Below are 26,105 nucleotides of genomic sequence, written 5' to 3'. Positions count from 1 at the left end.
CTAAGTATGAGTTCTCCAGGGAAATATTACACAAACTGGAAGAATCTTGGAACTTTTAAGTATATTCCAAAATATATATTTTTATGCATGCTTTAAACAAACAGTATTTTTTAAAATCAGAGAATCTAAACAAAAAGAATGATGAGCACTACCATTTAAGTTTCCTGACTTTAACATTTAAGTAGTCTGACATAGCATTCATTAGTAACCAAGCTGCCCTAAACATGTACAGTCTGATTCATGATTTGTTAAATATTACACCCTACTTCCCCAGAACATTTAGGCTGGTCATAAAGTTAAAAATGTGTAAGTAAGTACATAAGCATCATCAGTTATGGACAGCCTCTTGTATAAATTGCTGTTTAGCAATTGCTTCAAAGATTTATGCTTATGGGTAGACATTCAATTATATCAATAAAATAGCATGTCCTGAAAATATGGGCACATTTTAAAACCTACTAAGATGATTTTGTTAACCACAACAGTCCCACAATATGACTGAGTAATAATAAGAATCTACTTTAAAAGCAAAAAAAAAAAAAAAAAAAAAAATTAATCAGCATAGTGAATGATTGATTCAACATAGCTCCCAGGGAACAGACCAGTCACCTGATTGAAGACTCCTTCATATAAGCCATCATCATTCTTTATAACATAAATGACTGCACCCTCCATAAATGACAGCTCATCACCCTTTTTTTGTATAATCATACACTGCAATGATGTTCTCAATATAATTATTGGAGGACCAAGCAGTATCCTTATCTGCATATGAAACATTATACTGAACTACTGCAGCCTCCTCATCTTCATAATCCACTGGAGTGGGTGGTGGTGGAGGTGGAAAGTCATCAAACATGAGAACATTATCTGGTGGTGTCGGTGGTGGAGGAGTTGAACTATCCAATAATAGGGGGTGAAGGTGTAGGTATAGCAATGTGAATACTAACTGCTTCCTCTGATTTCTTGACTTCCCTTCCTCCACTACTTTCATTGTGTGCCTTGATTTCTGATTTAATGAAGCTGACCTGCCTGGATTATGATGACTTCCAAACCTAGCAGGATGCATCATATATATAGTCATTAGAAACAGTTGCGGGTTTAATGGGTTCCAGGGTTGTATAAGGAGTATTCTGTCTCAGTAATTCCTGGCCTCATATGGGAGGACTTGGTGGTTTTGGATAGAAGGATTCGTTCTTGGCAGTGTGCCAATTCTTTTTTTTTTTTTTTTTCCCTCTGACAGAGTCTTGCTCTGTCACCCAGGCTGGAGTGCAGTGGCACGATCTCAGCTCACTATAACCTTCACCTCACGGGTTCAAGCAGTTCTCCCACCTCAGCCTCCTGTGTAGCTGGTATTACAGGCACCCGCCACCACGCCCGGCTAATTTTTTGTATTTTTAGTAGAGACAGGGTTTCACCATGTTGGCTAGGCTGGTCGCAAACTCCTGACCTCAGGTGATCCACCTGCCTCGGCCTCCCAAAGTGCTGGGATTACAGACGTGAGCCACTGTGCCTGGCCAGCAGTGTGCCAATTCTTGCAGGCTGGTTATTTACATGCTTGACACCATGGCTCACATCATTCAGAACTGTGTAAGCAATGTATATCCGAACATACCTTATAAGAAGCTCCATATTTGCAGGCGCTATTACTTTGTGAATTCTTGATGTAATTTTATGTGTTGTCCAAACACCAATCTCTCTTTGAGCCACTTTCTCTTTATTAATATCCACAGTCTGTGAGATATGATTGATGAAAGACTTCATTCTTCAAAGCTGAAAGGCTTGGATGTTCAGCAACTGGAGTACATTGTTAGACACTGCAGTTTTTTGATAAGTGACACTAACTAGAGATCTTGTTATGTAGGCTTTGGTCTCTTCTAAAGCTTTTCTCTTGTCTTCACAGTAGTTCACCACCTGTGTCAGGTTCTAGTAACTCTCTATCAGTGCTCTCTTGTGAGACAGGATCTCCTCCTCTAGTAACATCTGCAGCTCTGCCGTTTTCCCCCCTTCTGTATTGGTTCCTCTTTCACTAAAGAAACAGAGGCAGCAAGTTCTACTGAGGCTCCCAGCACCTCATAGCCTGGATCCAAACCACCTTGCCACCTGGTATTGTCAATTTGTTAATATTTTGTTGAGGATTTTCATATCTATGTTCATGAGAGATATATCTGTAGTTTTCTCGTAATGCCTTTGTCTGATTTTGGTAGTAAGATAAGTATGGCCTCACAGAATAAGTAAAGAAGTACTACTTCTGCTTCTATTTCTAGAAGAGATTGTAAATAATTAATGTAATTTCTTCCTTAAATGTTTGGTAAAGTTACCAGTGAACCCATCTGGGCTTTCTGGTTTGGAAGGTTATTAATTATTGATTCAATTTATGTAGTAGACACAAGCCTATTCAGATCATCTGCTTCTTCTTGCGTGAGTTTTGGCAGATAGTGTCTTTCAAGAAATTGGTCCCTTTTTATCTAGGTTATCAAATTTCTGGATATAGAACTGTTCATAATATTCCTTTATCATCCATGTATTAATAATATCTATGGGACCTGCAATCATGTACTCTTTCATTTCTGATATTAGTCATTTGTGTTCTCTATTTTTCTTAGCCTGGCTAGAGGCTTATTACTCTTGTTGACCTTTACAAAAAACTAGCTTTTGATTTTATTGACTTTCTCTATTGACTTCCTGTTTTCAATTTCATTGATGACTGCTCAAATGTTTATTATTTCTTTCCTTCTGTTTCTTCTAATTTAATTTGTTCTTCTTTTTCTAGTTTCCTTAGGTGGAAGTTTAGATGATTGACTGTAGATTTTTCTTCTTTTCTAATATATTTATTTAATGCTATAAGTTTCCTTCTAAGCACTACTTTCACTGCATCCCACAAATTTTGATAAGTTGTATTTTCCTTTCATTTAGTTCAAAAGATTTTTAAATTTTTCCTGAGATTCCTTTTTTGACTTGTGTGTTATTTAGAATTGTTAAATCTCCAAGTATTTGGGAATTTTTCCAGCTATCTTTCTGTTATTGATTTCTAAGTTTAATTTCATTGTGGTCTGAGAGGAGATATTGTATGATTTTTATTGTTTTTAGTTTGTTAAAAATTAAATGGGTCTGTCTTGGTGAATGTTCCATGGAAGCTTGAGAAGAATATATAATCTCCTGTTATTGGATGAAGTAATCTACAGATACCAACTACATCCAGTTGATGAATGGTGCTGTTGAGTTCAACTATGTACTTACTGATTTTCTGTCTGCTGTATTTGTCCATTTCTGATACAGGGTTGTTAAAATCTCCAACTATAATGGTGGGTTCATCTATTTCTCCTTGCAATTCTATCAGTTTTCACTTTATGTATTTTGATGTCCTATTGTTAGGTGCATACATTTTAAGGATTATTATATCTTCTTGGATTACTGACCCTTTTATCATTATGTAAGTTGGTTTCTTTTCTTTTATTTGAGACGAAGTCTTGCTCTGTGGGCCAGGCTGGAGTGCAGTGGCATGATCTCTCACTGCAACCTCTGCCTCCCAGGTTCAAGCGATTCTCCTGCCTCGGCCTCCGGTGTAGCTGGGATTATAGGTATGCGCCACCATGCCCAGCTAATGTTTTTATTTTTAATAGAGACAGGGTTTCATCATGTTGGCCAGGCTGGTCTCGCACTCCTGACCTCAGGTGATCCACCAGCCTCAGCCTCCCAAAGTACTGGGATTATAGGCATGAGCCACCACGCCCAGCCGGTTGGTGAATTTTTTTTTTTCCTCTTATTACTTTTAAATATTTCACTCCATTCTCTTCTAGTTTGCATGGTTACTGTGGAGAGGTCATATGTAATCCTTATCATTGTTCCTCGAAAGGCAGATTATTGTTTCTCCAGCTCTTTTCAAATTTTTCTTTGTCTTCATCTGAAATTTGAATATAATATGTCTAGTTGTAATTTTTTCTTCGGCATTTATCCTGCTTGAAGTTCTCTGAGCTTCCTGGATCTGTGCTTTGGTGCCTGACATTAATTTGGGGGAAATTCTCAGTCTTCATTGCTTCAAATATTGCTTCTGTTCCTTTCTTGTCCTTCTGATATTCCCATTATGTATATGCTATGCTTTTTGTAGCTGTCCCACAGTTTTGAATATTGTGTTCTGATTTTTCAGTCTTTTTTCTCTCTGCTTTTCAGTTTTACAAGTTTCTATTGCCATATCCTCAAGCTCAGAGATTCTTTCCTTAGTCATATCCAATCTCTAATGAGCCCATCAAAGGCATACTTCATTTCTGTGACAGTCTTTTCATATCTCTAGCATTCTTTTTTTAGAATATCCATCTCTCTGTTTATGTTGTCTATTCCATGTTGTCTGCTTTTATCATTAAAACCCGTAGCTTATCGATTATAGGTTTTCTTGGGGAAATTTGTATTATTTTAATTATTTTTATGTACAGAAAACTCAACAGTGTACATTTAACTCACTTTGATGGCAAGTTCTTTAGCCTTTGCCTTTTCCATATGGGCAATGTGAGCCACAGAATTGGGACCCAGGGCCTTGCCTCCCCATTGACAGCGGATCTCATCAGATCTGTCATTGTAATTGGTCCTGATAGCTTCCACCAGCTTAGCCAAAGCCCCTTTGTTTTCCGAGTTAACCTGTGTGAAAGCAACATTGGTGCAGGTCTTCCTGTGGACTAGACATCCCAGCCTTGCCTTCCTTTGGATAATGCAGTAAGGGACCTCCATTTTATGACACAGGGCAGGCAGGAAGACAAGCAGCTTGATGGGCTCCACATCCCATGCAATCACCACGGGCTGAGCCTTCTTGTTCTCCACCAAGGTGGTGACGATGTTAATTCCTGCTCAAAGGACAGGTGGTCTCTTAGTGAGGATGCCCACTTTGCCTGGAACTTTCTTCTTAGCCAGGGCCAACAGCCTCTGCTGCTTCTCTTGCTTTGTCTCTGGGCCAACTTAAACAGCTGAGTAGCCGTTTGGTGTTCCAGGGCCTGGGTGAACTGGCTAATCGCGAGAGGCACTTTCAGCCACTTATAGGGAATGGCTCTCTGCCCTCATATAGCGGGGCCATTTCACAAAACGGGTGAGGTCCCTTTCAGGCTGGATGTTCTGTCCAATGCCAAAATTCTTAGGCTTTTTCTCAAACAGGGGATTCACCACTTTCTTGGCCTGCTTCTTCACGACAGAGCGGGCCAGAGCCACCTTTTTGCCCTTGGCCTTCTTTTCAGCATCTTGGGTGGCAGGAGGAGAGAGCAATTATAGTTTTTTAAATTCCTAATCAGGTAATTCCAACATTCCTGCCATATCTGAGTCTGGTTCTGATGCTCATTCAGTCTCTTTTTTGCCTTTTAGTATGCCTTTTAAGCTTTTGTTAAAGGTGAACATGGTGTACTGGGTTAAAAAAAAAAAAAAAAGTAAAGTAGATAGGATTTTAGTAATGTTGTGGTAAGGTGTCGGGGGAGAGGAAGTGTTCTATAGTCCTGCAATTAGGCCTCATTTTTTATTGTTTCCTTCCTTCCTTCCTTCCTTCCTTCCTTCCTTCCTTCCTTCCTTCCTTCTTCTTTCTTTCTTTCTTTCTTTCTTTCTTTCTTTCTTTCTTTCTTTCTTTCTTTCTTTCTTTCTTTCATGAGACAGAGTTTTGCTCTGTCACCCAGACTGGAGTACAGTGGCACAATCTCAGCTCACTGCAACCTCCGCCTCCCTGATTCAAGCAATTCTCCTGCCTCAACTTCCCGAGTGGCTGGGATTGTAGGCATGCACCACCATGCCTGGCTAATTTTTGTATTTTTAGTAGAGACAGGGTTTCACCATGTCGGCCAGGCTGGTCTCAAACTCCTGACCTCTGATGATCCGCCCACTGAGCCTCCCAAAGTGCTAGGATTACAGTGTGAGCCACTGCACCCAGCCTGGTCTCAGTCTTTTGTTGAACCTGTGCCCCTGCACTGTGAACTTCACGTGTGCTTTTCAGGTGTTTTCCTCTTAGGTGAGCCAAGATAGCTAGAGGAGGCTGGAGTTGGGTCTTTCACTTCCCCCAGGTAGGTGAGGCCATGATAAAGCCCCGACAAGTAGGGCTCTGGTAAAATAGTTTCTCCTGAGGAAGGCCTTGTTAGGAAGAAGTAAATGCTCTGGTGTGTTTCAAAATGGTTCCTTTTTCCCCTCCCGCTGCCAGAAGCACAATATTTATGATCTAATATGATATGTCTAGTTGCAATGTTTTTGGCATTCATCTTGCTTGATTTTGAGCTTCCTGGATCTGTGGTTTGGTGTCTGACATTAATTTGGGGGAAATTCTCAGTCATTATTGCTTCAAATATTGTTCCTATTTCTTTATTATCCAATAATATTATCCAATATTTATTGTGAGAACCTGGTAGACTTCCCAGAAGTAAAATTCACAAAAATGTGCCCCCATCCCCAACTCGACTGGGTTTCCCTGGAATTTTTAACTCTCAGAGCTGCCCACACTGAGCCTCTATTAATTCATCAATTACAGTTCAGTTATCCTGCCACTGGTTCCGCAGAGGTTTCTGCTCCAGTAAGTTGTGATTCTGCTTTTGCCTGTCTGTCTCTCCAGTCTTTGAGGCAGCAGTTTGCCCTGTGATCTCACTCTCTGACAGATCTAAGAAGAGCGCTCGATTTTTCCGTTTGTTCAGCTTTTTACTTATTGTAAGGCCAGAGTGGTAACTTCTGAGCTTCTTACATGCCAGGTGGGAAACCAGAAGTCCTATTTAGGTTTTTAAAAAATTCACGCATTATATGTAATTTATCTAAAACTGACATATATTACTTATATAGTAAAGGAAAAGGCTCGTTTTTGCTTTTGTTTTTCCTGCTTAACATATGCAGTTTCTTCCTCAGTAAAGCTCAAGTCTAAGGCTTCTAAGGTTAGATTCTATATAAGGAGCAAACAGGATTTGGGAAATACTATTCTACTACAGACCATGCTTTATCATAATGGCTTTTACATTTGCATTTGTTGCCTCATGACCACAAAATGGCTGTTGTGATTTCAGATATTATATCTCAATTCAAGGTAAGAAGAGAGGAAAAGCAGCAATAAGCCCTGTCTGTCCTTTTCACTAGGAAGACAGAAAATCCTTAACAAATCCTGCTTCAGTCTGGTTGACAAGACCTATGTTTCAGGGATGCTCCTAGCTACAAGAGGCTAGGGAAAGAAGGCTCTGAATGGAAATGTGGTGGGCAGGCAAGAAAGGTGTTGAGAATGACTGCTGGGTTAGACAATCCAACATAACTTTAGAATATTTGAAAATGGTATTAACCTTTCCTTCGCATTATTGATCATTCCTTCTGCACGGACAAGAATCAGACACTGACTAAGCTTGTGAGTTTAATGTAACCCTGCTGACTCATAGTGTTTATTCAAAACCAATACCTTGATATTATCAACTGAGTCAGGACTGAGCAAAACTGTTTTTAACAAAACAATTTAAAGTTCTAACAGGAGAAAACAGGATTGTTTTAATCTCTATCAACCCCACTTTCCCACCTTATTAATTATACTTTTGGAAGATCTGGATAAGCCTACTCAATCTTCAAGTCTCATTAAATATTTCCTCTTTATTGAGTCCTTCTCTAGACCATAAATCAGTTTAAGAACTCCCTGCTTTATGTTCTCATAGGCATCTGTTCTTCCCTTATCACAATACTAATGCTTTATTTCAATTCCTGATTAGAGTTCTGCCTACCTGACTAAAAACTAAAGTTCATTGACGTCAAGGATCATCTTCCCTGTTCACTGCTGATATGTAGTATAGACTGTCAATAAATGTTTATTGAATGAATGAATGATTGCATCCCTCTTCCAACACCACCAAAAACTTCAAGATATCTATTATCCTATAATTGCCACACAGGGTCAAATTAGGACATCAAAACTACTCAGAATAGTTAAAGCAGAGGGAATTTACTACACTGAATTGATAACACAGGAGATAAAACATGCTGAGACTGGATCTCAGCATCTGAGACTACCTGAGAAGACTACCTGAGAATGGATGGTACCCCAGATGGGCAGAACAACAGCAAGAAGCTCTTAGGACCCTTGGGTTGGAGGGACAACAGGAAAATACAGTATTACCACAACCCCAGGGGGTCACGAATGTACAGCAGAAGTCCCAGTACAGTGTGGTTCATCTGGGTCCCCTATTTAGAGTCTCACAAGGTCAAAATCAAGATGTTGGCAGGGCTGCATTCCTTTCTGAAGGCTCTAGGTATAAATCTGCTTCCAAGCCCGTTCAGGTTGTTGGCAAATTCAGCTCCATGATAATGTAAGATTGTGGTCCCAGTTTCCTTTGTGTGGTGTCAAATAGGAGTGACTTTCAACCTCTAGAGGCTGCCCACATTCCTTGGTTCATGCCTCCCTTCATCTTCAGAGCCAGCAATGGCAGATCAAGTCTTTCTCATGCTTTCAGTTTCCCGGACTTCCCCTCTGCCTTATCTCTCCTGCTCCCGGCCAGAGAACTCCTGTTTTAAGGGCTCATGTGATTAGAGTGAGTCCACACGGCTAATTCACAGTAGTCTTCCCATCTCATAACCTTAATCACATCTACAAAGTCCCTTTTGCCAGGCAATGTATGGACATCTTTGAGGAACCATTATGCTGGCTATAACAGCCTCCCATTAGTCAAACTCAGCTAGATTTCAGCTGGTACAAGGGGCTGAGAAACAGGCCTGCAGAGCAGGAGAAGAGTGAGGAATAGATCTGAGGACAAGCAGGCTCAGAATCACTACGTTCTAAGATGACAACATGTTTTTTCTTCTCAAACTTGGACTGGCCTAACAGATAATTGGTCTGATTTCAACTTGTCAAAGATAATGAATTAATCCCAATTACTATAAAAACAAACAAACAAAACCCACAGTGGTAACATACCCTGCAATTATATTAATTCAAATATAAGGCAGTTGTCAATTGGCTTCCATTATCTGCCCAACCCTGATTCTCAAACAAGGGTCAGCTAAAATTATTATCTTCAGCAGAGGAGTATGAAAATGAGGCCTAGGCCAGGGAGGGAAAACACATACAATTCCAATCTCAAGAAGTGCAGAGTGTGAAGTGAGTCCCTGAGTCCACAGTGTATTCTTGGCCCAGTTTCTCTGGATTAAGCCATCAAGATGAAAGCCAACTAACCCAGAGATTTCTGGAATTATTGTTGCTGTCCCAGAAGACTCAGCCAGCCAGAGGACCCAGAATTGTCCCCAGAAATATTTATGTCAATAAACTGCTGACATATGATATCAAACTCTAGCAGGGACCAGGCTAGATTGGATAGCAGAGTCAAACTCCTAAAATTATCCAGGGCAATCAATGAACAACTCTACCTTGTTGTAACGTTGTACCCTGAATAGTTTCATTAACCACAAAATAACAAGACTGCATTTTGTACTGCTTAAGTTTTTGGACCACACAAGTTTCAGAGATGGTATTTACAGTATTTCAAAACTCAAACGATTATTTTTGGTAATCATCCTCCAACATTTAACTTGCTTCTCATTAACAAGCCTGCTTGGCAACAATGCCTAAAGGGGTTCCTTCAACATTGAATTTTGTGAAAGCAACAAAAGAACTGTTGACAATAACAGAACTAGTACATGGAATGAGAACACTACACTCAAGCATAATGAATACTATAGATGACCAATGTTGCAAGGAGGAGTTCTGCCAGAGACACTCATTCCCCTCTCAGTGAAAAAACCTTTAGTGAGGTTGATGTGACTGAGAATAGGCTCTACTCTGGTCCACATTACATTTTGTACTGTCCAAACTCTGCTATGCCTTTCATCTCTTGTCTCACTCAAGTCTGCATGCAGTAGGATGTCACTTTCTTGCATCCTTGACCCTTAGCAGAAATTATCAGTCTTCGGTTGTTTAAAATTCACCTTGCTGGGTGCAATGACTCACACCTGTAATCTCAGCACTTTGGGAGGCTGAGGCGGGTGGATCACGAAGTCAAGAGAGCGAGACCATCCTGGCCAACATGGTGAAACCCCATCTCTACTAAAAATACAAAAATTAGCTGGGCATGGTGGCACGTGCCTGTAGTCCCAGCTACTCAGGTGCCTGAGGCAGGAGAATTGCTTGAACCCGGGAAGCAGAGGTTGCAGTGAGCCGAGAACTCGCCACTGCACTCCAGCCTGGCGACAGAGCGAGACTCCATCTCAAAAATAAATAAATAAATAAATAAATAAATAAATAAATAAATAAATAAATAAAATTCACCTTAAGGACAGTTCTTAAAGAAGTTTGCTCCTTTCAGTACACCCTACAAATGCAGACTCCTGTTACCAAGTGCCCTGGAAATGAGGCTTCTCTCTCTTCTCATGGCCCAGGAGCTTTCTCCTCTCTCTCATATGAACTCTTTGTATTCTCTCTCCAGTGGTCTATAAAAAGATGCTCTCAGTTCCACTCTTTTGTGTTGCATACATTTGTCAGCCACCAAAGAAAGGGTTAATTTCTCCTTTGGTAGAAAGAGAAATTTTCTGATTGAGGTCTGAGCTGAAAACCAGTGCCTCTTAGGGCAGGAACCTGTGTTCCATGATCTTTGAAGTTTAACACTTCAACATTTTTTCCTGGCTGCTAAAGCTTGAGCTGTTTTTTAAATTTTATTTTAAAGTATACATACAGTAACATTTACTCTTAGGCCGGGCGCGGTGGCTCAAGCCTATAATCCCAGCACTTTGGGAGGCCGAGGCAGATCACGAGGTCAGGAGATCGAGACCATCCTGGCTAACACAGTGAAACCCCGTCTCTACTAAAAATTACAAAAAACTAGCCGGGCGAGGTGGCAGGCGCCTGTAGTCCCAGCTACTCGGGAGGCTGAGCCAGGAGAATGGCATAAATCCGGGAGGCAGAGCTTGCAGTGAGCTGAGATCCGGCCACTGCACTCCAGCCTGGGCGACAAAGCGAGACTCTGTCTCAAACAAAACAAAACAAATATTTACTCTCTCTGCTGTACAGTTTTATGGGTTTTGACAAGTACATAGAGTGTATAAACCACCATCACAATCAACATTCAAAACAGTTCTATTGGCCAAGCGCGGTGGCGCACCTGAAGGCAGGCAGATCACCAGAGGTCAGAAGTTTGAGACCAGCCTGGCCAACATGGAGAAACACTGTCTCTACTAAAAATACAAAAAATATCCAGGTATGGTGGCAGGCACCTGTAATCCCAGCTACTTGGGAGGTTGAGGCAGAAGAGTCACTTGAATCCAGGAAGTAGAGGTTGCAGTGAGCCGAGAATGTGCCACAGCACTCCAGCCTAGGTGACAGAGCGAGACTCTGTCTTAAAAAAACAAAACAAAACAAAAACAGTTCTGTCATCCTAAAAATCTTCTTTAGACTGCTCCTTCATAATCAACCTTAACTCCGGTAACCACAGATCTGTTCTTGATTCCTGTAGTTTTGCCTTTACAAGGATGTTATAGAAATGAAATCATACAGTGTATAGCCTTTTGAGTGTGCTTCTTTCACTAAGCATAATGCATCAGAGATTCATTCATGTTGTTGCATATATCAATAATTGGTTCCTTTTTGTCACTGAATAGTATTCTATTGTGTGGGGCATTAGTTTCTTATGACTGCTATAAGAAATTACCACATTGATAGCTTAAAGCAACAGAAATTTATTGTCTCAGTTCTGGAGGACAGAAGTCCAAAATCAGTATTACTGGACTAAAATCAAGGTGTTGGCAGGGCCTCTGGAAATTTTCGGGGCTAATCTGTTCCTGGCCAGCTAATGATGGCTGCCAGCATTCCTTGGCTTATGGCCACATCACTCCAATTTTTGCCTCTCTGGTCATAGTGCCTCCTCTTCTGTCTGTCTAGAGTCAAATCTCCCCTTAACTTCCATTTATAAAGATACATGAAATCTCCCCATGCCAGGATCCTTATCTTAATCACATTTGCAGTCCTTTTTTTTTCTTTTTCTTTGCCATATAAGGTTACATTCACAGGTTCCAGGTATCAAGACATGATATTATCTGAGGGGTCATTATTCAGCCTTCCACGTGGATATACCAGAGATTATTTATTCATTCACCCATTGAAGGACATTTGGGTTGTTTCCAGGTTGGGATAATTATGAATAAAGCTGCTATAAGTATTTGCATAAAGGTTTTTGTTTTAAATTTTCATCTCTCTTGCGTAAATACCTGAGAGTGAGACTGCTGGGATAAATAGTAGCATAGTTCAATTTTATAAGAAACTGTCAAACTGATTTCCAAAGTGGCTGTACCATTTTGCATTTTCACCAGCAGTATTTGAGAGGTCCAGTTCCTCCACAACCTTGTCAACAGTTGATTGTCAGTTTTTCTGATTGTAGTCATTCTAGTAAGTATGTAGTGGTATTTCCCTGTGGTTTGGTTTTACTTTGCATTCCCCTAATGACTAGTAAGGTTGAGCATTTTTATTCTGTGTTGAAATTTTAATGTTGCATCATTTCATTCCCTCTCTCACTTGGCTATATTTTCTCTTAGCTCTCCAAATGTGCTTTAGTAATTGTTTAGAATTAATTAACCACTTAATAGGTAAAAATCTTATAATTATTAGTTTCTCATGAAGTTAAAACTACTGAGTAACTTTCACTGTAGAGGAAAATTCTTTTTTTTAACCTTGCATCTCCAGCTCAAAGGAAGGAACTCTGTCAAGATGAGTCATCATGGTATTCACAAAATATACACAAGCTGCATGGTTACCGTGAGGTGATTAGTAAGACTGGTTAAGAGTATGTCTATAATGTACATGTGTTATTTTTCATCTTTATGCATCTTTTTGGATTAATACTCTATGTGTACCAAAATAATGTGGGGAATCTTCCCTTCAAAAATCTGGGTGGAATACAATATTTCTAACTCAGTTTAAGTCCATATAATTAGATCTTTAGGGCATGCATGGGCCTGAAGTTCAACAAACCAGATTTGCTTAGAAGCAATTTTCTTAACCAATGAAATACTGCCTCTGAAGCTGCCAGAAATTCTGAATATCATCAGGTCTGCTGAGGCACCTGGAGAGTAATAAACCATTTGAATAAGAATCCACCTACTATTGAATGCCAAAACTCTCTCAGGCTAGTTGGTGCATAAAATATGCCTCCATGTTTCCAATAGCTCCAGGATAAATGTCCCGTGCCAGAGAAATAAAACAGGCAAGGCAAAAACCTCAGGAGGCTTACAAGATAGAAGAAGTGACAATCTTGGCACAAAAGACTCAAGTATAGAATATTATTCTTTTAAAAAATATTATTAGAATATTTTTATTAACAAAAAATAGTCATAGAAATGGTGTGCCAGTACATTTGCGGCATATATGTTAATAAAAAATAGTAACTATCTTTTATGGCATGTTTATACTATTGTGCCAACCCTAATATAAGTAGTTGACATAAATGAAATATTTAAACCTTACAACTAACCCAAGAGTAGGTACTATTTTTATTTCCTTTTATGGAAGAAACCAAGAAACAAAGAGTTGAAATGACTTTTCCAAGGTCCCAGTGGAGCATCACACAGAGGCAGACAGGCCCCATGAAGGCAGATGGCAACTGCTGTCCAGGAACTGTTACTGCATCTCCTACACCCAACCAATGACCAGCCTGATCATGGAGCTTTTCAAAACTCTGATTCCTAGGCCCCGCCCCCAGGATGCTGGTTCAGTCATCCTGAATTCTGCATTGCTTTTGTAGATTCCCCACGTGATCCTGAGCATTAGCTGGGTTGCCAATATCAGGTTCATTTCCCATTGGTGAGTTGGCAATGCTTTTTTGCTGGTGGATCATTATTAAGTTCCTTCAGACCACATGATACTCCACATCATAGGCAATGGGGCAGGTTACTACTTTTAAAATTTCTAATACAAACTGTAAAAGTCAGGATTAGTATTTTACTTACATATGATACTTCTCAGACCTGAGCTCATCTTCCATTAAAACATATTTTAGCCAGGTGCTGTGGTTCACTCCCATAACTCCAGCATGTGGGAGGCCAAGGCAGGAAGGTCACTTGAGGCCAGAAGTTCAAGACCAGCCTGGACAACATAGCAACACTCCATCTCTACAAAAAATTTAAAAATTAGCCAGGCATGGTAGTTTGTGCCTGTAGTCCCAGCCACTCAGGAGGCTGAGGTGAGAGGATCACTTGAGCCCAGGAGTCCAAAGCTGCAGCAAGCTATGACAGCACCACTGCACTCCAGCCTGGACAACAGAGTGAGACCTTGTCTCTTTAAAAAGCAAAAACAAGCAAAACAAAACATTTTAATTGTTGTGCATAGTATATATGTGCATTTTTGTTAAATTAAGACTTATCATCTCATAATTATCATGGTTTCCCCCAAATGCTGGTGATGACGGAATTTCTATTTCTGTCCCAGACCTTGAACCCCCAGCCTAAAAATCATATTGCATATTGGATGTTTCTTCCTGGAAGAATATCAAACTGAGCAAGTCTGAAACCGATCTTTGTGCATCGCAGCCCCGCCAAACCTGTTACTTCTCGTGCATTCCCTTTCTTGATGATTGGCTTGTCCACCCACTCAGCCACACCAGCCAAAATGCTAGGAGTCATTTGGATTCCACTGCCTCCCCCACTTCCCATGACCCGACAGCCCACCTGCTTCCCACGGCCTCCCCTTCCTGCTGCCACTGCACCAGATCACGCCACTTCTTGGAGGACAACGCGGGGTCTATCTCCCAGCTCCCTATCTTGGCTGCACTACTTCCAGAGTGCTTTCTTTCTTTTCTTTCTTTCTCTCTGTTCTTTCGCTTTTGGGTCTAAGCTTCACTTTTTTAAAATGACACAATCTGTTTCAAATATATAGTTGAGTATAGAGAATAATAAACAATTGTGTTCTACTAGTTTTATCAACATCTCAATATTATGTTTGCCAATTATTTAAAGAAATATATATAAATTTATGTATTTAATGTATATTTCAACTACCAGAGGTCACTGGTTTGAATCCAGCTCCACTACTTACTACATATATATTAATACATATTATATATAAATATAGGTATTGAAACCCACCTTGACTAGCTCGTCCCCTATCTCCTGAGTCCCCCTTTCCCAGGGCAGTCTCATGAATTTGCTATTATCAATCTCACATATGTTAATATTTTCTCTAGACATTTATATGTTCATAAACAATTCAAAGTGCTGCTTTGTAGGGTTTTAAACTTTACTGAAACAATATCATACTGCATACATGCTCTGCAGCCTGCTTCCTTCACTCAATTTTGTTTTTTCTTCTTTTTGCCACATGTTGCCCTAATTCATTCATGTTAACTACCATATGGTATTCTATTATGGCTCTATACTACAATTTATTTATTTATTCTCTGTGGAAGAACATTTAGGGTTTTTTGCTAATACAAACAGTGGAGCATTGCTGTTTTTGAACAGATGTTTGAGAGTTTCTCCAGGCTAAATTCTCAGGAGCAGGATTACTTTCCTGGTCTCCCGAGACAAAGAGACAAATAGCTTCCTGCCTCCTTTTCTCTAATCCACACTGCTACCAGAACAATTTTTCTGAAATGCCCATCTGATCCTGTCACTCTCCTGCTTAAGTGCCTTTCATGGAACAAACCTGCCATTCCTCAATAGGACACATGGGTCCTGTGCTCTGGGCCCTGCTGCTTCTCTAGCCTTCTCTCCCCTCTCCACCCCACCCCTCACCCAGTGCTCCACCAACTGCTCCCTGTGTCCCTAACAGGCCCCAGGGGTCCTGTCTCCCAAACTCTTGCACCATCTTCTCTCTTTCCGGGACTGCCCTACCCTCACTCATCACCTCCAGCCTTCATACCAGGAAATACCTAATTTACAGGGTAGGGTCTTGCTCTGTTGCCCAGGCCGGAGTGCAATGGCGCAATTACAGCTCATTGCAGCCTCGACCTCCCAGACTCAGGTAATCCTCCCACCTCAGCCTCCTAAGTAGCTGGAACCATGGTTGTGGGCCATGACACCTGGGTAATTTTTTAAATTATTTGTGGAGACAGGGTCTCTTATGTTGCCCAGACTGGCCTCTAACTCCTGGACTCAAGCACTAATTGTTTTCTGAGAGTCATGTTTTCATGAACTTTTCCTCAACTGCTAGAGGTCACTGGTTTGAACCCAGCTCTACTACTTACTAACTCAGGCACATCTTTAAACTTCTCTGAGCTCAGTTTCTTCATCTATAAAATAAGGAAAATAATAGCACTTACCACATGTCCCTATTATATGGGTTAAATTTGATGATCAACACTGACTTTGATTATTGAATTTGATTGTTGATACAGAGCCCTTTATATAGTGCCTGACAATAAATGTTAGCTCTTGTCTATTCATCCATGAAAGCATTTTATTAAAATTACATTGTTTTGTTGTTGTTAGCTACTTCTTTTTATTTCTCTCCCTCTATTAGCAGTAGGTCTTTCAAAGTCTAGAACCATGTTTAATTCACTTTATCAACACCACAGTCTCTGGCAAAGAAAAGGCATATAGTAAATGTTGAGTGAATAAATGAATGGTTCGTGGGGCTCTCAGAACTACTAGTTTATTATTTTTTTAAATTCATTTATTTTTCAGACGGAGTCTCGCTCTGTCACCCGAGCTGGAGTGCAGTGGTGCGATCTCGGCTCACTGCAACCTCCGCCTCCCGGGTTCAAGCTATTCTCCTGCCTCAGTCTCCTGAGTAGCTGGGATTACAGACGTGCGCCACCACACTCAGCTAATTTTTGTCTTTTTAGTAGAGACAGGGTTTTGCCATGTTGACCAGACTGGCTCAAACTCCTGACCCCAGGCGATCCACCTGCCTGGGCCTCCCAAAGTGCTGGGAGAATAGGCGTGAGCCACCGTGCCTGGGCTGAACTGCTAGTTTTTGTTTTTTTTAAAGGATTTAATATTTTCTTATAGATGGTATCATATTTCCACAGAAAAATGCAACTTCTAGTGACATGATTTTTGTTTCCCTTTTACCAGCAAAGCTTTCTTACAGTGGTTTTATTTCTTTAGGTTGATAATGATTTCTGCAAGCCTATTAGTAAATAGTGTTAAAAGTATTTACTTTGCCACTTGGTTGTTGCCTACAGAAAAGATATACTTAAAAACAAAAAGGCCTAGTGCGGTGGTTCACACCTGTAATCCCAGCACTTTGGGAGGCCAAGGCGGGCAGAGTGCCTGAGCTCAGCAGTTCGAGACCAGCCTGGGCAACACAGTGAAATCCTGTCTCTACTAAAATACAAAAAATTAGCCGAATGCCATGCACCTGTAATCCCAGCTACTCAGGAGGCTGAGGCAGGAGAATCGTTTGAATCTGGGAGGCGGAGGTTACAGTGAGCCGAAATAGTACCACTGCACTCCAGCCTGGGTGACACAGCAAGACTCCTTCTTAAAAATAAATAAATAAAATAAAGCTTTACAGCTGATATGGTTTTGTTGCCTACTTACACCTTTATTGAGGTATAAATTCATACCTAGAACTGTAATGAAAAGGCAGGGGCAATTTCTGAAAACTGAAGGTCTGTTAATGTAGATTTACCAGTAGAAAAAGCAAATAGAAATGCTTCTGACTGGCCGGGCGCGGTGGCTCAAGCCTGTAATACCAGCACTTTGGAAGGCCGAGACGGGCGGATCATGAGGTCAGGAGATCGAGACCATCCTGGCTAACACGGTGAAACCCCGTCTCTACTAAAAAATACAAAAAACTAGCGGGGCGAGGTGGCAGGCGCCTGTAGTCCCAGCTACTCGGGAGGCTGAGGCAGGAGAATGGCAACCCGGGAGGCAGAGCTTGCGGTGAGCTGAGATCTGGCCACTGCCCTCCAGCCTGGGCAACAGAGGGAGACTCCGTCTCAAAAAAAAAAAAAAGAAAAGAAAAGAAAAGAAATGCTTCTGACCTAGAGGGAGAGTAATTGGAAAGAAGAGATGAGGCTAGAAAGATGATATTCTTTTAGCCTTTCTCCTTTGTCTCAATCTTCCTCAGTACCTGGAAACCAGGGACCCCCAGACTGGGTCTTGCAGGGCTCCTCAAACATTCTGCACCATCAACCAGACTGGATTCTCCCCTTGACTCCTGCCCAGGTACCCTGCCCTGTCTCCCTGCAGCACAGTGGCTCCCTGCAGCACAGTGGCCTTCTCTGAACCCTGAAACTACTACAGCTAGCTTCCCTCTTCAAGCTCTCTGCATCCCCCACTCCTACCTCCAGCACAGTCCTGCCTAACAAGAATAGCTGTCCTGAAGCAGATGCCACTCTGCACTGGGTCTTCTGGGACTAATGATACCCAAACATGCTTGAGCGTGCTGACTGTTCAGGCACTGCACCCTGGATCACTATACTCTTGCCAAGCCAGCCCCTGAGGCAGGAGTGGTGTCCCAGTAGGGGACTACTCCTAGTTTTCAGGATGACGCTGAAGCTCAGCTTCCCCTCCCCACTGGCCCCAGGCAGCCAAATCTCAGCACCTTCCAGCCTGGATACCATTCAGTTTCCACCATTGTCACTTCCTATCTGTCACACTTTTTCTGTTTTCTCCTTTCTTGCCTTTTTTTTTGAACTGACTGAGTTCCCTCTGTTTCTGCCTCCATTTCCTTACTCCAAAGAAATAAGAAACAGATACATAGATATATAGATGTAGATATATCTGTTTTAAATAGAAACCCATCAAAACAATACAAATACCTTATATAGCTTATAAATTAGTTCTTTTTTAGCTCCAGAAATAATATCTCAGTTTTATAGTTAATATTGTTCGAATTGACCCACATACATTTCTATTTCTTTGCTTATGATTCCTTCTTATATCTCAGACCTCTGATCTGGAGCTATATTTCATTTGTGCCAATGATATCCTTTAGAATTCTCTTTGGTACAGGACTCTTGGTAGTAAGCTCATATAGTTTTCGTTTATATTAAAATGTATTTTTTCCTTCATTCTTGAAAAATCATTTCACAAGATATACAATTTTAGATCGACAGTTATTTTTTCTGCTGAGAATTTAGCCATCAATCATCCTTTGTAAGTAATCTGTCCTTTGTTCTGGGTGCTTTTCATATCTCCTCTCTGTTATTGTTGCTCTTCAATTTCACTGGTTGAAAGTCACACCCTATGATGTGGATTCCTTTTTATTGATGCTACTTGGGATATATCAGACATCCTGAATTTGAGGATTGGTGTTTTTCATCACTTCTGGAAAATTCTCAGCCATTAACTTTTCAAATATTGGCTCAGCTTTATTTCCTCTCTTCTTTCCTTTTGGAAATCCCATTAGGCATATGTTAGATCTTTTCACTTTACGTTTCTTACCATCTCTTTCATATTTTCCATATTCCTGTCTTTCATTGCTGCCCCCTGCTTAATTTTTTTAGCTCCAGCTTTCAGTTTCTCTTCTGCAGTATGAAGTTGAATTTTTAATTTCATTTTTTTTTATTTCTAGAAGTTTTAACTTCTTTAAATGTTTTAAGTAAGGATATAATAGAGTAGAGCAGGCTAGAATAGGATTCATATCTGATAATAGCAATATGTGAAATATTTATAGGTTTGGTGCTATAGTCTATTGTTTCTGCTGGCTCTTGATCATGGTGCTTTGCTTCCTGTGTTTTGTTTTGTTTTGTTGTAATTTTGTTTGTTTTACAATACATTTATACTACTTGGAATCTCTTCAGTGGAAATTCTTTCAGATTTGGGTTAAAAGTAGGTTTCTTGAAAGAATATTTATATTTGCTTCTTCTAGGTACTTCATTCACTTAGCAGCCAGGATCACTTTAAAAAATTGACTTGAGGTTTTTAGGACATGTAGGTGGTATTAATTTAGGCTGAAAAGGCCAGGCGCAGGGGTTCATGCCTGTAATCCCAGCACTTTCGGAGGCCGAGGTGGGCAGATCACTTGAGGTCAGGAATTCGAGACCAGCCTGGCCAACATGGTGAAACTCCATCTCTATCAAAAATATAAGAAATTAGCCAGGTGTGGTGGTGCACTCCTGTAATCCCAGCTACTCAGGAGGCTGAGGCAGGAAAATCGCTTGCACTTGGGAGACAGAGATTGCAGTGAGCCAAGATCATGCCACTGCACTCCAGCCTAGGTGACAGAGTGAGACTCCGTCTAAAAAAAATAAATAAATAAATAAAAATAATTTAGGCTGAAAAATCACATGAAGATTGGCTTGTGAATGTGAATTCTCAGGGAGAAATTTTTTCCCCTTCCATCCAGCATTAAGCTGGTGTGAACCCCCAAAATCTGAGACAGGTCTCAGTTAATTTAGAAAGTTTATTTTGCCAAGGTTGAGGACACGTGCCCATGACACAGCCTCAGACACATGCCCAAGATGATCAGAGCACAGTTTGGTTGTATACACTCTGAGGAGACATGAGACATCCATCAACGTATTCAAGATGAACGTTGGATTGGTCTAGAAAGGCATGACAACTTGAAGCAAGGGCGGGAAGACTCAAAGCTGGGAGGGGGCTTCCAGGTCATAGGTAAATAAGGGACAAATGGTTGCATTCTTTTGAGTTTCTGATTAGCCTCTCCAAAGGAGGCAATCAGTTATGCATTTATCTCAGTGAGCAGAGGGGTGAATTTCAGTAGGATGGGAGGCAGGTTGTCCCTAAGCAGTTCCCAGTTTGATTTTCCCTTTAGCTTAGTGATTTGGGGGCCCCAAGATGGATTTTCCTTTCATACTGGAGACAGACAAGTTTTTTTAATTGTCCCCTTTTGTGAGGCAGGTATGAATAGTTCACCCTTAAACTAAAAATATAGTTTTGTGGGGGTTTCTTTGCCCAACATTTTTGCAAGCAACTCCCATTAGACGCCCTACTTTTATTGGACCATGGGTTTCATCTCCTGTCTCATGCCTGTGTGGTTGTCAGATCTGAAGCTTATCGTCACCAGGATTCAGCAGTTGTCCTTGAGATGAGAACTGCCTCTCTGATTCTCACTTTCCCTTTGTTTTTGGCTTCAGAAATTCCTTACAGTCTTGCCAGCTCAGCAATGCATTGAAAACTGTTTCACATTTTATCTAGCATTTGTGGTTGTTCTCATATGAGTGTTGTTCAGGCTATCTAATCAACCATGCTGTCAGAATAGAAGTCCTCATTTCTTACTTATGTTTCCCACTTTAAAAATGTTGTATTATATATTGCAAGTAGTTATTTTATTTGTCAGAATCTAATGTGTTCAGTGTAGAGTTGCCAGATTTAGTAAATAAAAACATAAGATACCTAGATAAAATTGAATTTCAGAGAAATAATGAATTTTTTAGGATAAGTCCCATTTAATATTTCAGACATACTAAAAAATTATTTGTTATTTAGCCAAAGTTCAGGCTCAACTGGACACCCTATATTTTGCCCTAGTTCTGAGTCTAATCTAAGGTAAGTGATAAAAATTATTTGGACTAAGAGATAGTTACCCCTTTAGGGGAAGTACATACTATGTGATTATTTGCAGCATTATCTACACAATTGCTCTAACATGAAAACAAATGTAAATCTTTAATCACAAAAGTAATACATGTATGGTAAAAAAAAAATGTAAATAAAATGTCCATTTCTTTTTGAAAGTTGCCCATTTTTTATGAGTACTGCTAAAATCTAATGTTCTTAGAAAATCAAACTCAGACCTAGTGAACAATGAAATCGTTAATTTTATCTCTAATAGTTAGGCAAAACATAGCTAAGAATTGCTAAAAACACCTCATGTGTCATATCCTAGCTAATGACATAGCATGTAATTTATTTAGAATAAGTAAAGACAACAAATGCTAAATTCTAAAATACACCCAACATTATTTTACTGCAAGAGCAGTTACTACAGCCTATACTTCTATATGTGTGAGCACAGATTGAGTTGTTTAGCAAAGTTAACTAAACAAAAGTCAGCTCTAATGATGTTACTGGCAGCTGGTCACAACCTCAAATGATTTGTGATCTAACTCAACCATGAGTAGTCATTGGTGAGGCATTATTCAGAACAGATCAATTGAAAAGATAGTTTTAGGCCGGGCGCTGGCTCACACCTGTAATTGCAGCACTTTGGGAGGCCGAGGCAGGAGGATCACTTGAGGTCAGAAGTTAGAGACCAGCCTGGCCAACAGGGTGAAACCTCATCTCTACTAAAATACAAAAATTAACCAAGTGTGGTGGCGGGCACTTGTAGTCCCAGCTACTTGGGAGGCTGAGGCAGCAGAATCACTTGAACCTAGAAGGCAGAGGTTGCAGTGAGCCGAGATTGCACCACTATATTCCAGCCTGGGCTACAGAGTGAGACTCCAAAAAAAAAAAAAAAGAAAGAAAAAAAGAAAGAAAGAAAGAAAAAGAAAAGATAGTTTTAGTCACTCACGGTTATTGACTAGCAATAAAATGAAGTCATAAAATGACAAGGTCATAGCAATGTGAACTATAATTCGGAGAAAGAGAAATAGGAAACAAATGTTTCAAAGCCTCAAAAGACAACTTGAGAAATTTGGCTTATGACCTGCCCTGATAGTCTACCTACCTCTAGAGAGGTGTCACCAGTATATATTCAGTACTTGTGTTCAATACATGGTATTAAATACAGAATAACTGAGAACAAAGTATGTATCATATAGTCCCACCTAAGGAGTTAATCATGTCTTAAAGGCTTTGAAGACTTTGTTTAGGTTCCTTGATCTTAAAGTTTCTTAATTACAGATAGTATTTGCTTGTATTCATTACATTGGAGTTTCTGACCTACTCATTTCTGACACATCATAATTACCTTATTCTCATAAAATATCTGTGACTGTATTAATATCCTACCCTTTACACCTGTACCTGTGTTCACGAAGCCTCTACTCATACAGTATGAGCAGTGATGTTTGATTGTTACCCCAAACATCTATAGAAAATATTTTTGATTCTTTTTCATTTTAAGAACAAAGGTATAATAACAACAGATATAAATGCCATCTCAATAACAGATATAAAAAAGCAACTCTTTCAGGCACTTTAAGTTAGCAGTATTGAAGTTAATTTAAGATATAAATATGATTCTGCTTTTTGTGAAAACTACCTGTGAGGGTATTTGGGCATGGAGAGAAGGACAAAAAGCTTGCATTCAGAGTCGCTATGTTTTAAAATAAGTCTAACAGTATGAAATTCTGCATTATGGCTGGGCATGGTGGCTCATGACTATAGTCCCAGCACTTTGGGAGGCTGAGGCTAGCAGATCACTTGAGCTCAGGAGTTCAAGACCAGCCTGGGCAACATAGCAAGACCCTGTCTCTATGAAAAATACAAAAAATTAGCCAAGTGTGGTGATGGGCACCTGTGGTCCCAGCTACTTCAGAGGCTGAGGTGGGAGGATCACTTGAGCCCAGGAGGTGGAGGCTGCAGGAAGCCGAGATCATGCCACTGCATACTAGATTGGGGCCTGGGTGACAGAGTGAGAACTTGTCTCAAATTAAAAACAAAACAAAACAAAAAGGCTGCGCACAGTGGCTCACGCCTGTAATCCCAACACTTTGGGAGGCCGAGGCAGGTTGATCACTTGAGGTCAGGAGTTTGAGACCAGCCTGGCCAACCTAGCAAAACCCCATCTCTACTAAAAATACAAAAATTAGCCGGGTGTGGTGACACCTGTAATCCCAGCTACTTGGGAGGCTGAGGCAGCAGAATTGCTTGAACCTGGGAGGGAGAGGTTCCAGTGACTGGAGATCGCACCATTGCATTCCAGCCTGGCAACACAGTGAAACTCCATCTCAAAAAAAAAAAAAGGCGGGGCTGGGGGGACATCCATCCCCTGAAGCATTTATCCTTTGTGTTACAAACGATCCAACTATACTCAAGCAATCGCCCCACCTCAGTCTCCTGAGCTGCTGAGACTACAGGCATACACCACCACTCTTGGTTAATTTTTTTTTTAATTTTTTTTTTTTGTAGAAACAAGGTTTAACTATATTGCCAGGCTGGTCTCAAACTCCTGGACTCAAGTGATCCTCCTGCCTCGATCTCCCAAAGTGCTGAGATTCTAGGCCTAAGCCACCACACCTAGCCTCTTTTAGTTTCTAGGTTTTTGAGACGGAGTCATGCTCTGTTGTCCAGGCTGGAGTTCAATGGCACGATCCCGGCTCCCTGCAACCTCTGCCTCCCGGGTTCAGGCAATTCTCCTGCTTCAGCCTCCTGAGTAGCTGGGATTACAGACACGCACCACCACACCCAGCTAATTTTTGTATTTTTTAATGAAGACGGTGTTTCGCCATGTTGGCCAGACTGGTCTCAAACTCCTGACCTCAAGTGATCCACCCATCTTGGTCTCCCAAAGTGCTGGGATTACAGGCATGAGCCACCGCACCCAGTCTCTTTTATTTTTAAATGTACAATTAAGTTATTATTGATTATAGTTACCCTGTTGTGCTATCAAATAGTAGGTCTTACTTATTCTTTCTAACTGGGGCCTGGGTAATAGAGTGAGACCTCATGTCACATTAAAAAAAGAAAAGAAAAGAAAGTCCAGGCACAGTGGCTCATGCCTGTGTTTCCAGCACTTTGGGAAGCCAAGACAAGTGAATCACTTGAGGTCAGGAGTTTGACACCAGCCTGGTAGACACTGAGTACTTTTTGTACCCATTAACTATTCCTACTTCCCCCTCGCTATCCTACTATCCTTCCCACCCTCTGGTAACCATCCTTCTATTCACTATCCATCAGTCCAGTTGTTTTAATTTTTAGCTCCCACAAATAAATGAGAACATGTGATGTTTGTCTTTCTGTGCCTGGTTTATGTCCCTTAGATAATGATCTCCAGTTCTGTCCATGTTGTTGCAAATGATAGGATCTCATTCTTTTTTAACAACTGAGTAGTGCTTTATTGTCTATATGTACTGTATTTTCTTTATCCATTCATCTGGGTTTTTTTGTTTGTTTTTTTTTGTTTTGTTTTGTTTTTTGAGACGGAGTCTCCCTCTGTCGCCAAGGTTGGAGTACAGTGGCGCAATCTGGGCTCACTGCAACCTCCACCTCCCGGGTTCAACTGATTCTCCTGCCTCAGCCTCCCAAGCAGCTGGGATTACAGATGCCTGCCACCATGCCTGGCTAATTTTTGTCTTTTAGTAAAGACAGATTTCACCATGATGGCCAGGCTGGTCTTGTACTCCTGACCTCAGGTGATCCACCCACCTGGGCCTCCCAAAGTGCTGGGATTACAGGTGTGAGCCACCGCGCCCAGCCTATTCATCTGTTAATGGACACTTAGGTTGCTTCCAAATCTTGGCTATTACGAACAGTGCTGCAACAAACATGGAGTGCAAGTGTTTCCTCAATATACTGATTTTCTTTCTTTTGGGTATATACCCAGCAGTGGGATTGCTGGATCATATGGTAGCTCTATTTTTAGTTTTTTGAGGAACCTCCATACTGTTTTCTATAGGGTTCCACTAACTTACATTCCCACCAAGAGTGTACAAGGGTTTCCTTTTCTTCACGTCCTCAGCAGCATAAATGCCATTTTAACTGGGGTGAGATGATATCTCATTGTAGTTTTGATTTGTATTTCTCTGATGATCCGTGATGTTGAGCACCTTTTCATATGCCTGTTTGCCATTTGCATGTCTTCTTTTGAGAAATGTATACTCAAAATTTTTTCCTACAGAATTGTTTGAGCTCCTTATATATTTTGGTCATTAATCCCTTGTCAGATGGGTAGTTTGCAAATATTTTCCCCCATTCAGTGGATTGACTCTTCACTTGGTTGTTTCCTTTGCTATGCAGAACCTTTTTAACTTGATGTAATCCCACTTGTCCATTTTTGCTTTGGTTGCCTGTACTTATAGAATATTACTCAAGAAAATTTTTGCCCAGATCAATGTCCCTGAGAATCTCCCCAATATTTTTTGTAATAGTTTCGTAGTTTGAGTTCTTACATTTGAGTCTTTAACCCACTTTGATTTGATGTTTGTACGTGGCAAGAGATAGGGGTCTAGTTTCATTCTTCTGCATATGGACATCCAATTTTCCCAGCACTATTTATTGAAGAGACTGTCCTTTCCCCGATGTATGTTCTTGGCACATTTGTCAAAAATTAGTTCACTGTACAGTGCACAGGTTTGTTTCTGGGTTCTCTGTTCTGTTCCATTGGCCTACATGTCTACTTTTATGCAAGTATCATGCAT

General features: G+C 40.6%; 1 pseudogene; it reads right to left on the bottom strand.

Moving 5' to 3' along the window:
* Positions 1-552: 552 nt before the first annotated feature.
* LOC104669176 lies at positions 553-18,014 on the bottom strand (annotated as a pseudogene).
* Between the last annotated feature and the right edge of the window lie 8,091 nt (positions 18,015-26,105).

This window comes from Rhinopithecus roxellana, chromosome 5 (genome assembly GCF_007565055.1).
Source record: "Rhinopithecus roxellana isolate Shanxi Qingling chromosome 5, ASM756505v1, whole genome shotgun sequence".
In the NCBI taxonomy this organism is placed as follows: Eukaryota; Metazoa; Chordata; class Mammalia; order Primates; family Cercopithecidae; genus Rhinopithecus; species Rhinopithecus roxellana.
This window is presented reverse-complemented; position numbering and strand designations above follow the sequence as displayed.